Source organism: Delphinus delphis, chromosome 11, assembly GCF_949987515.2.
Source record: "Delphinus delphis chromosome 11, mDelDel1.2, whole genome shotgun sequence".
Lineage (NCBI taxonomy): Eukaryota > Metazoa > Chordata > Mammalia > Artiodactyla > Delphinidae > Delphinus > Delphinus delphis.
In genome coordinates this window covers 101,908,469-101,920,943 of record NC_082693.1, presented here as the reverse complement: position 1 = coordinate 101,920,943, position 12,475 = coordinate 101,908,469, and the positions used below count along the sequence as shown (strand labels likewise).

At 40.9% G+C, this 12,475-nt stretch overlaps 1 protein-coding gene across 4 annotated transcripts in view; it reads right to left on the bottom strand.

Annotated features, from left to right (window-relative positions):
• PPP6R2 (protein phosphatase 6 regulatory subunit 2) overlaps window positions 1–12,475 on the bottom strand; it is an 83,240-nt gene that overhangs the window by 45,528 nt on the left and 25,237 nt on the right. Inside the window, exon 3 of one of the 4 annotated variants that reach the window (XM_060025888.1) lies at window positions 347–486. The exons of the other annotated variants lie outside the window; for them this stretch is intronic. The gene's annotated coding sequence lies outside the window, so the exon portion shown is untranslated. The remainder of the gene's footprint in view (window positions 1–346; window positions 487–12,475) is intronic. 4 annotated transcript variants of the gene reach the window in all.

The window sequence follows — 12,475 nt, the reverse complement described above, 5'->3', positions numbered from 1 at the left end:
CATGCCTCAACGAAGATCCCACGTGCCACAACTAAGACCCGACGTAGCCACAAAAAAAAAGATAAATTAATTAATTTAATTAAAAATAAGATTTGTGAATTTGCGGTACATAAGATACAAGAAAAGACAAATTAAAAAAAAAAATCTTATAAACAGCCAGTCCTGGTGTCTGAGGGATTCTCTGGGCCCAGCAAAGGGATCAAGTTTCCAGAGCCCTGAAGACAAGGGGTAACACCCCAAAATATGGACTCATTTTCCACTCTACCTTCATTGGCCACATCTCCTAATACCTGGCAAGCAAATGCAGTATTGCCTCACAATCTGATTGCTTCTCTGAGGTACCCACCAGTGTATTTGGGGAGAAGCTTCGAGAACAAGTTGAAGAGTGGCTGTCCTTCTGTGAGACTAGAGAGATTCCACGAAACAATCTGCATATCATGAAGGAGGAGTTCAGGCAGAGGAAGCAGCTGCCGGATTCCTAGGAAGCTGGAGAAACAGGAGAAGAAATGCTTGAAGAAGGAAAACAAACGGCTGGCTGCGATTGCCCTGGCATCTCCAGAGAACAGCAGTAAGACCCCAGAGGAATGTGAGGAGACAAGTGAAAGACCCAAAAGGAGGCAAAAGCAAAAGCCCCAGGAGGCTCCTCAGGAGAATGGAATGGAAGACCCATCTGTCTCCTTCTCCAAACCCAAGAAAAAGAAATCTTCCACAGAGGAGCTGGGTAGTAGTGATCCTGAAGAGACAGCTGGCAGTGGAAGTCCTCCCAAAAGGAAGAAATCTTTCCCCAAAGAGGAACCAGTAAGTGACCCTGAAGAGCCAGTAAACAAGAGTGTCCCCAAGAAAAAGAGGACCTGAAGAGGCTGCTGCCAGCAAGAGCAGCAGCTCCAAGAAAATGAAAAAGCTCCAGAAGCTCCTCCCAGGAAAATCAGAAGGGACATTTCTCTAGCGGGGCACAACTTGCAGAGGTATTTCCCAATCCATCCCCTATAGCCCAATAAAAATTAAAAACAAACAAAGAAACTGATAAACAGGATTTCATCAAAACTGAAAACTTCAATTTTGAATGATACCATTAAGAAAATAAACAGATAAGTCACAGACCAGGAAAAAAGTATTTGCTGTCTATCTCTGACAAAGCATTCTTATCAAGAACGTGTAATGAGCTTTTAAAAAGCAATAATTAAAAAAAATACTTAACTAAACAAAATGGACAAAAAATTTGGACAGACACTTCGTAAAAGAAGATATACAAATAGCCAATAAGCACATGAAAAGATGATCAACACTGTTATCGAGGAAATGCAAATCAGAACCACAATAAGGTACCACTAGAAGGGCTAAAATTAAAAAGCTATCAATACCATGTGCTGATGAGGATGCTGAACTGAAACTCCCATACACTGTGAGTAGCACCATAAAATGGCACGACCACGATGGAAAACACTTCGCCAGCTTGTTATAAAGTTAAGCATACTTACCGTGTGACCCAGTAATTCCAGTCCGAGGTATTACCCTAGAGTAATGAAATCATAAATCTAAACAAAGACTCCTTGTAATTGAATGTTCACAGCTGCCTTATTCATAATAGTCAAACACTGGCAACAGCTCAAATATCCATCAACAGGTGAAAGGATAAACAAAGGATGGTGTACCTACAATGGAATACACTCAGCAAAAAGGAACAAGCACATCTGTAAACACAGATGAATCTAATAAACGTGGTAAGTAAAAGAAGCTGGACACAAAAAAGTAAAACTTTTTTACTTTTAAGATTCCATTTATATGCAATTTTAAACAAAGCAAAATGAACCCATGGTGACAAAGAGACTAGTGGTTGCTTAGGATCAAGGGCTGCAGCACGAGGGAGTGACAGGATGGAGTTTTGGGGGTGATGCAAATGCTCTAAATCTTGATTGTGGTGGTATATTTGTCAAAATACACAGAACCACAAATATAAAATGGGTCCATTTATTGTATATAAATTACACCTCAATATTATTATTATTATTAATTTTTTTTCTGGCCGCACAGCATGTGGGATCTTAGTACCCCCACCAGGGACTGAACCCGTGCCTTCTGCAATGGAAGCGCAGAGTCTTATTAACCACTGGACTGCCAGGGAAGTCCCTCAATATTACTTTTTAAAAAACATACTGTAGGGGGCTTCCCTGGTGGTGCAGTGGTTGAGAGTCCGCCTGCTGATGCAAGGGACATGGGTTCGTTCCCCGGTCCAGGATGATCCCACAGGCCACGGAGCGGCTAGGCCCGTGAGCCATGGCCGCAGAGCCTGCGCGTCCAGAGCCTGTGCTCTGCAACAGGAGAGGCCACAACAGTGAGAGGCCCGCGTACCGCAAAAAAACAAAACAAAACAAAAAAAACATACTGTAGGGCTTCCCTGGTGGTGCAGTGGTTAAGAGTCCGCCTGCCGGAGACTGGTTCAAGATGGCAGAGTAGAAGGACGTGCTCTCACTCCCTCTTACAAGAACACCAGAATCACAACTAACTGCTGAACAATCATCAACAGGAAGACACTGGAACTCACCAAAAAAGATACCCTACATCCAAAGACGAAGAAGAAGCCACAATGAGACGGTAGCAGGGGCGCAATCACAATAAAATCAAATCCCATAACTGCTGGTGGGTGACTCACAAACTGGAGAACATTTACACCACAGAAGTCCACCCACTGGAGTGAAGGTTCTGAGCCCCACGTCACGCTTCCCAACCTGGGGGTCTGGCAACAGGAGGAGGAATTCCTAGAGAATCAGACTTTGAAGCCTAGTGGGATTTGACTGCAGGACTTTGACAGGACTGGGGGAAACAGAGACTCCACTAGTGGAGGGCACACACAAAGTAGTGTGCACCTCGGGACCCAGGGGAAGGAGCAGTGACTCCCAGCAGCCACGGCAATAGGAGACTGAACCAGACCTACCTGCTAGTGTTAGAGGTTCTCCTGCAGGCGCAGGGGGTGGCTGTGTGTCACTGTGAGGACAAGGACACTGGCAGCAGAAGTTCTGGGAAGTACTCCTTGGCGTGAAACCTCCCAGAGTCTGCCATTAGCCCCACGAAAGAGCCCAGGTAGGCTCCAGTGCTGGGTCGCCTCAGGCCAAACAACCAACAGGGAGGGAACCCAGCCCCACCCATCAGCAGACAAGTGGATTAAAGTTTTAATGAGTTCTGCCGACCAAAGCAACAGCCAGCTCTACCCACCACCAGTCCCTCCCATCAGGAAACTTGCATAAGCCTCTCAGATAGCTTCATCCACCAGAGGGCAGACAGCAGAAGCAAGAAGAACTACAATCCTGCAGACTGTGAACAAAAACCACATTCACAGAAAGACAGACAAGATGAAAAGGCAGAGGGCTATGTACCAGATGAAGGAACAAGATAAAACCCCAGAAAAACAACTAAATGAAGTGGAGATAGGCAACCTTCCAGAAAAAGAATTCAGAATAATGATAGTGAAGATGATCCAGGACCTCGGAAAAAGAATGGAGGCAAAGATCGAGAAGATGCAAGAAATGTTTAACAAAGATGTACAAAAATTAAAGAACAAACAAACAGATGAACAACACAATAACTAAAATGAAAAATACACTAGAAGGACTCGATAGCAGAATAACTGAGGCAGAAAAATGGATAAGTGAACTGGAAGACAGAATGGTGGAATTCACTGCCATAAAACAGAATGAAGAAAAACGAATGAAAAGAGACTAAGACAGCCTAGGAGACCTCTGGGACAACGTTAAACGCAACAACATTCACATTATAGGGTCCCAGAAGGAGAAGAGAGAGAGAAAGACCCGAGAAAATATTTGAAGAGATTTTAGTCGAAAACTTCCCTAACATGGGAAAGGAAATAGCCACCCAGGTCCAGGAAGCACAGAGAGTCCCATACAGGATAAACCCAAGGAGAAACACGCCGAGACACATAGTAATCCAACTGGCAAAAATTAAAGACAAAGAAAAATTATTGAAAGCAGCAAGGGAAAAATGACAAATCACATACAAGGGATCTCCCATAAGGTTAACAGCTGATTTCTCAGCAGAAACTCTACAAGCCAGAAGGGAGTGGCATGATATACTTAAAGTGATGAAAGGAAGGAACCTACAACCAAGATCACTCTACCCGACAACGATCTCATTCAGATTCCATGGAGAAGTGAAAAGCTTTACAGACAAGCAAAAACTAAGAGAATTCAGCACCACCAACCCAGCTCTACAACAAATGCTAAAGGAACTTCTCTAAGTGGGAAACACAAGAGAAGACAAGGACCTACAAAAACACACCCATAACAATTAAGAAAATGGTCATAGGAACATACATATCGATAATTACCTTAAACGTGAATGGATTAAATGCTCCAACCAAAAGACACAGGCTCGCTGAATGGATACAAAAACAAGACCCACATATATGCTGTCTAAAAGAGACCCACTTCAGACCTAGAGACACATTCAGACTGAAAGTGAGGGGACGGAAAAAGACATTCCACGCAAATGGAAATCAAAAGAAAGCGGGAGTAGCAATACTCATATCAGATAAAATAGACTTTAAAATTAAAATGTTACAAGGAAGGACACTACATAATGATCAAGGAATCAATCCAAGAAGAAGATATAACAATTATAAATATATGTGCACCCAACATAGGAGCACCTCAATACATAAGGCAATTGCTAACAGCTCTAAAAGAGGAAATCGACAGTAACAAAATAATAGTGGGGGACTTTTTAACACCTCACTTACACCAATGGACAGATCATCCAAACAGAAAATCAATAAGGAAACACAAGCTTTAAATGACACAACAGACCAGATAGATTTGATATTTATAGGACATCCCATCCAAAAACCGCAGATTATACTTTCTTCTCAAGTGTGCATGGAACATTCTCAATAGATCACATCTTGGGTCACAAATCAAGCCTCAGTAAATTTAAGAAAATTGAAATCATATCAAGCATCTTTTCTGACCACAACATTATAGATTAGAAATCAATTACAGGGAAAAAAATGTAAAAAACACAAACACGTGCAGGCTAAACAATACGTTACTAAATAACCAAGAAATCACTGAAAAAATCAAAAAGGAAATCACAAAATACCTAGAGAAAAATTACAATGAAAACACAACGACCCAAAACCTACAGGATGAAGCAAAAGCAGTTCTAAGAGGGAAGTTTATAGCTATACAAGCCTACCTCAAAAAACAAGAAAAATCTCAAACAATCTAACATTACACCTAAAGGAACTAGAGAAAGAAGAACAAACAAAACCCAAATTAGCAGAAGGATAGAAATCATAAAGATCAGAGCAGAAATAAATGAAATAAAAACAAAGAAAACAACAGCAAAGATCAATAAAACTAAAAGCTGGTTCTTTGAGAAGATAAACAAAATTGATAAACCATTAGCCAGACTCATCAAGAGGGAGAGGACTCAAATCAATAAAATTAGAAATGAAAAAGGAGAAATCACAACTGACACTGCAGAAATACAAAGGATTATAAGAGATTACTACAAACAACTGTACGCCAATAAAATGGACAACCTGGAAGAAACGAACAAATTCTTAGAAAGGTATAACCTTCCAAGACTGAACCAGGAAGAAATAGAAAATAGGAACTGACCAATCACAAGTAATGAAATTGAAACTGTGATTAACAATCTTCCAACAGGGACTTCGCTGGTGGTGCAGTGGTTATGTATATGCCTGCCAATGCAGAGGACGCAGGTTCAGTCCCTGGTCCGAGAAGATCCCACATGCCGCAGAGCAACTAAGACCATGCGCCACAACTACTGAGCCTGCGCTCTAGAGCCTGTGAGCCACAACTACTGAAGCCTGCGCGCCTAGAGCCTGTGCTCTGCAACAAGAGAAGCCACCATAATGAGAAGCCTGTGCACCACAACGAAGAGTAGCCCCCGCTCACTGCAACTAGAGAAAGCCCGCATGCAGCAGCGAAGACCCAATGCAGCCAAAAATTAAATAAATGAAAAAATAAATTTATATTTAAAATATATATATAATATATATAATATATATTATATATATTATAATATATATAATATATAATATATATATTATATATAACGTATATAATATATATATATAACGCAAATCAATCAACGTGATACACCATAATAACAAATTGAAGAATAAAAACCATATGATCATCTCAATAGATGCAGAAAAAGCTTTTGACAAAATTTAACGCCCATTTATGAAAAAAAACTCTCCAGAAAGAGGGCAAAGAGGGAACCTACCTCAACATCATAAAGGCCATATACGACAAACCCACAGCAAACATCATTCTCAATGGTGAAAAACTGAAAGCATTTCCTCTAAGATCAGAAACCAGAGAAGCATGCCCAGTCTCACCACTATTATTCAACGTACTTTTGCAGTCCTAGCCACGGCAATCAGAGAAGAAAAAGAAATAAAAGGAATACAAATTGGAAAAGAAGTAAAACTGCCACTGTTTTCAGATGACATGATACTCTACATAGAGAATCCTACAGATGCCACCAGAAAACTACTAGAGCTAATCAATGAATTTGGTAAAGTTGCAGGATACAAAATTAATGCACAGAAATCTCTTGCATTCCTATACACTAATGATGAAAAATCTGAAAGAGAAATTAAGGAAACACTCCCATTTACCATTGCAACAAAAAGAATAAAATACCTAGGAATAAACCTACCTAGGGAGACAAAAGACCTGTATGCAGAAAACTATACGACACTGATGAAAGAAAATAAAGATGATACCAACAGATGGAGAGATACATCATGTTCTTGGATTGGAAGAATCAATATTGTGAAAATGACTACACTACCCAAAGCAATCTACAGATTCAATGCAACCCCTATCACATTACCAATGGCATTTTTTACATAACTAGAACAAAAATTCTTAAAATTCGTATGGAGACACAAAAGACCCTGAATAGCCAAAGCAGTCTTGAGGGAAAAAAACGGAGCTGGAGGAATCAGACTCCCTTACTTCAGACTATACTACAAAGCTACAGTAATCAAGACAATATGGTACTGGCACAAAAACAGAAATATAGATCAATGGAACAGAGATAAACCAACGCACCTATGGTCAACTAACCTACGACAAAGGAGGAAAGGATATACAATGGAGAAAAGACAGTCTCTTCAATAAGTAGTGCTGGGGGCTTCCCTGGCGGCTCAGTGGTTGAGAGTCTGCCTGCTGATGCAGGGGACATGGGTTCGTGCCCTGGTCTGGGAAGATCCCACATGCCGTGGAGCGGCTGGGCCCGTGAGCCATGGCCGCTGAGCCTGCATGTCCGGAGCCTGTGCTCCGCAATGGGAGCGGCCACAACAGTGAGAGGCCTACGTACCGCAAAAAATAAAAAAAAAAAAAGTAGTGCTGGGAAAACTGGACAGCTACATGTAAAAGAATGAAATTAGAACACTCCCTAACACCATACACAAAAATAAACTCAAAACGGATTAGAGACCTAACTGTAAGACTGGACAGTATAAAACTCTTAAAGGAAAACACAGGAAGAACACTCTTTGACATAAATCACAGCAAGATCTTTTTTGATCCACCTCCTAGAGTAATGGAAATGAAAACAAAAATAAACAAATGGGACCTAATGAAACTTAAAAGCTTTTGCAAAGCAAAGGAAACTACAAACAGGATGAAAAAACAACCCTCAGAATGGGAAAAAATATTTGCAAATGAATCAACAGACGAAGGATTAATCTCCAAAATATATAAACAGCTCATGCAGCTCAATATTAAAAAAACGAACAACCCAATCCAAAAATGGGCAGAAGGGACTTCCCTGGTGGCACAGTAGTTAAGAATCCACCTTCCAATGCAAGGGACACAGGTTCAAGTCCTGGTCCGGGAAGATCCCACATGCTGCGGAACAACTAAGCCAGTGTACCACAACTACTGGGCCTGCGCTCTAGAGCCCATGCTCTGCAACAAGAGAAGCCACCACAGTGAGAAGGCTGCACACTGCATCGTTGCCCCCGCTCGCCGCAACTAGAGAAAGCCCGCGCGCAGCAACCAAGACCCAACTCAGTCAAAAATAAATAAATTTAAAAAAAAACAACAAAAAACACCCAAAAACAAAAATGGGCAGAAGACCTAAATAGACAGTCCTCCAAAGAAGACATACAGATGGCTAAGAAGCACATGAAAAGCTGCTCAACATCACTATTAGAGAAATGCAAATCGAAACTACAATAAGGTATCACCTCACACCAGTTAGAACGGGCATCACCAGAAAATCTACAAACAACCAATGCTGGAGAAGGTGTGGAGAAAAGGGAACCCTCTTGTGCTATTGGTGGGAATGTAAACTGATACAGCTGCTATGGAGAACAGTATGGAGGTTCCTTAAAAAACTAAAAGTAGAATTACCATATGACCCAGCAATCCCACTACTGGGCATATACCCTGAGAAAATCATAATTCAAAAAGACACATGCACCCCAATGTTCACTGCAGCACTATTTACAATTGCCAGGTCACGGAAGCAACCTAAATGCCCGTTGACAGACGAATGGATAAAGAAGATGTGGTACATATATTCAATGGAATATTACTCGGCCATAAAAAGGAACGAAGCTGGGTCCTTTGTAGAGACGTGGATGAATCTAGAGACTATCATACAGAGTGAAGTAAGTCAGAAAGAGAAAAACAAATATTGTATATTAACGCATGTATGTGGAACCTAGAAAAATGGTACAGATGAACCAGTCTGCAGGGCAGAAACAGAGACACAGATGTAGAGAACAAACGTATGGACACCAAGGGGGGAAAGCGGCAGGGTGGTCGTGGTGGTGGTGTGATGAATTGGGAAATTGGGATTGACATGTATACACTGATGTGTATAAAATGGATGACTAATAAGAACCTACTGTATAAAAAAATAAATAAAATTAAATTCCAAAAAAATTTGCTTTGAGGATATATATATAGTACATACATTCGGGGCTGATTCTCCTTTTAAAGAGATATTTAATACAGTCTTTAGATGTACTAATGTATTTCACGCTATGGGGTTCTGTCTGCTTAGCATTTGCCCATTTTTTAAAATAAAAACATTTTGCATTATTCAAACCAGAAAATAAACAATAGTTCAAAAACAAACAAACAAAAAAAGAATCCGCCTGCCAATGCAGGGGACACGGGTTCGAGCCCTGGTCCGGGAAGATCCCACATGCCATGGAGCAACTAAGCCCGTGTGCCACAACCACTGAGCCTGTGCTCTACAGCCTGTGAGCCACAACTACTGAGCCCGCGTCCTGCAACTACTGAAGCCCGCGCGCCTAGAGCCCGTGTTCCATGACAAGAGAAGCCACTGCAATGAGAAGCACGCGCACTGCAAGGAAAAGTGGCCCCCGCTCACTGCAACTAGAGAAAGCCTGTGTGCAGGAACGAAAACCTAACGCAGCCAAAAATAAAATGAATAAATAATTTTTTTTAAAGTAAAGCTTTATTAAAAAAAACAAAAAAAAAACATACTGTATACAACAACAGACAGAGAGAAAGAAATCAGTTGAACAAATAATTAAGGCTAAATAATTACTGATGAAAAGCTATGAAGCTAAGTGCAAGATTCAGAAAGAATCCATAAATTGGAGAGGCTTATTATGAAATAATCTGTAATTTAAAATCTACAGGATTTCAGTAACATCAACAAAAAACAGCCTGGCCCAGTGCCCCCCTTCCGCCTCTCCATCAGGAGCCTGACCTCAGTCTTCACACATATCCCACCAGCTTTCCTCACAGGGGCAGCAAACCTCCACCTTACCACTCCCATCCAGAATCCCTGTTCTACTGCTATTAACAAGCTTTGTGTTATCTAGTAACGTGATGAGGAATCCTAATATATCCTTAAATCACTAATCAAATTTTTAAATAAAATAGAATGGAGGTCAGAATTCTGTGGCATGTCAATCAGGAGAGGAGCATGCTAATGTAGTTGTCTTATTGAAGGAAAGCGGAGATACTGTTAAGCTTGAAAAGTCAGAGAAGAAATACCTGGGACTTTCCTGGTGGTCCAGTAGGTAAGACTCCGCGCTCCCAATGTAGGGAGCCTGGGTTCGATCCCTGGTTGGGGAACTAGATTCCACATGCATGATGCAACTAAGAGTTTGCATGTGGAACTGCCCTGGTGGCACAGTGGTTAAGAATCTGCCTGCCAATGCAGGGGACATGGGTTTGAGCCCTGGTCCGGGAAGATCCCGCATGCTGCGGAGCAACTAAGCCCATGCACCCACAACCACTGAAGTCTGCGTGCCTAGAGCCCATGCTCCGCAACAAGAGAAGTCACCGCAATGAGAAGCCCACGCACCACAACGAAGAGTAGCCCCTGCTCGCTGCAACTAGAGAAAGCCCACGCACAGCAACAAAAGACCCAACGCAGACAAAAATAAATAAATAAATAACCATTATTAAAATTAAAAAAAAGAGTTCGCATGCCACAACTAAGAAGTCAGCATGCCACAACTAAAGATCCCGCATGCCGCCATGAAGCGCCTGTGTGCCACAACTAAGACACAACGCAGCCAAAATAAATAAATAAATACATATTTTAAAAAAAAAAAAGAGAAGAAGAAATACCCATGACAAAAGATCTTAAGTTCAGGGAGGTCACACACACACAAAAAAATTAGAATGTGTAATTTTAATCTGCCGTAAAACAAAAACAAAACAATCTACCCAACGGAAAACAGGAAAGGAGAAATAAAAGCAAAAGTATTAGTAAATGAAAATGTGAAATAAAATGGAGAAATTAGTACTAATACACAACACTGTAAATCAACTATACTTCAATAAAAATAAATTTTAAAAAATAAATTAGTACTAATATAATAATAATTTCAACAACTGAATATGGGATAAACTAATCAATGCAAAAGAGTTTTCTCAGATTTAATTTTTAAAAAACAATATCCAACAAAAGACACACTTTAAAAAAACTGAAAAAGGTAGAAATGAAAAGACTGAAAAACATACACAAGGCAAATGTGAACCAAAATAAATTTGAGCCACAATCTTTACGTCTGACAAACTAAAAGTTAAGATAAAGTGAGATGCAAAGAATGTTATAAACAAGTAAAAGGGACAATAGGACAAGAATATATAACCATCACAAAGACAGAGGCATTTTATAGTATTGTTCAACTTCTATAAACTTTATTGCAACAACTGAGAGAAATCCATATATGAAAAATGCCTTGGCCCTGGGCATTTATTCTAGAGAAATAAAAAGTCAAAAACTGGAATTGGTCCAGATGGTCCCTGACACATGAACGCTAAAGTGTGGTCCATCCATACCATGGAATATGACTCAGCAACCAAAAGGAACAAACTACTGATACGTGCAACAACTTAGATGAGTCTCTACGGCAGCAGTCCCCAACCTTTTTGGCACCAGGAACCAGTTTCGTGGAAGACAATTTTTCCACGGATTGTGGGGGGGTTGGTTCAGGCAGTAATGCGAGCAATGGGGAGCGGCGGGAAGCAGCAGATGAAGCTTCGTTCACTCGCCCGCTGCCGCTCACCTCCTGCTGTGTGGCCCGGTTCCTAACATGCCATGGACCAGTACCTGTCCGCAGCCTGGGGTTTGGAGACCCCTGCTCTAGAGAATTATTGCTGAGCAAAAAAAAGCCAATCCTGGGGACTTCCGTCGTGGTCCAGTGGGTAAGACTCCTCACTCCCAATGCAGGGGGCATGGGCTTGATCCCTGGTCAGGGAACCAGATCCTGCATGCACGCCGGAACTGAGAAGTCCACATGCTGCAACTAAGAAGTCTGCATGCCGCAACTAAGAAGCCCACTTGCCTCAACTAAACATGCCGCAACAAAGATCCCTTGTGTCACAACTAAGACCCGGCACAGCCAAAATAGATAAATAAACTTTTTGTTTTTTAAAAAAAGCCAATCCCCAAAGATTACATACTGTATGATTCCATTTATATATAACATTTTTGAAATGAAAAATTTTAGAAATAGAGGACAAATTAGTGGCATGAGAAGCAGGTAGGTGGAGAGAGGGAAATTAGTGTGGTCGTAAAAGCACAACAATAGAATCCTCGTGGCTTTGGAACTGTTCAGCATTTTGTCTTTGATGGTGGATACACAGCCACACAGATGACAAACTATAGAACTAAACACCTGCACACACAATACAAATACAACTCAGGAAGTATGAGTAAGATCAGCGGACTGTATCAATGTCAATTCCTGGTTGTGATTTTTCTACTATAACTCTGCCAAATATTACCACTGAGGGAAACTGGACAAAGGGTACAAGGGATATCTCTGTATTATTTCTTACAGCTGCAATGTTAAAAAGGTGAATAATATTAATAAGCTCAAGCTATAGAAGAGACACAAAATTCTACACCCAAAGGACAGAGAATACAAATTCTTTTTGAAAACACCATGTAACATTTAAAAATATAAACCACATAT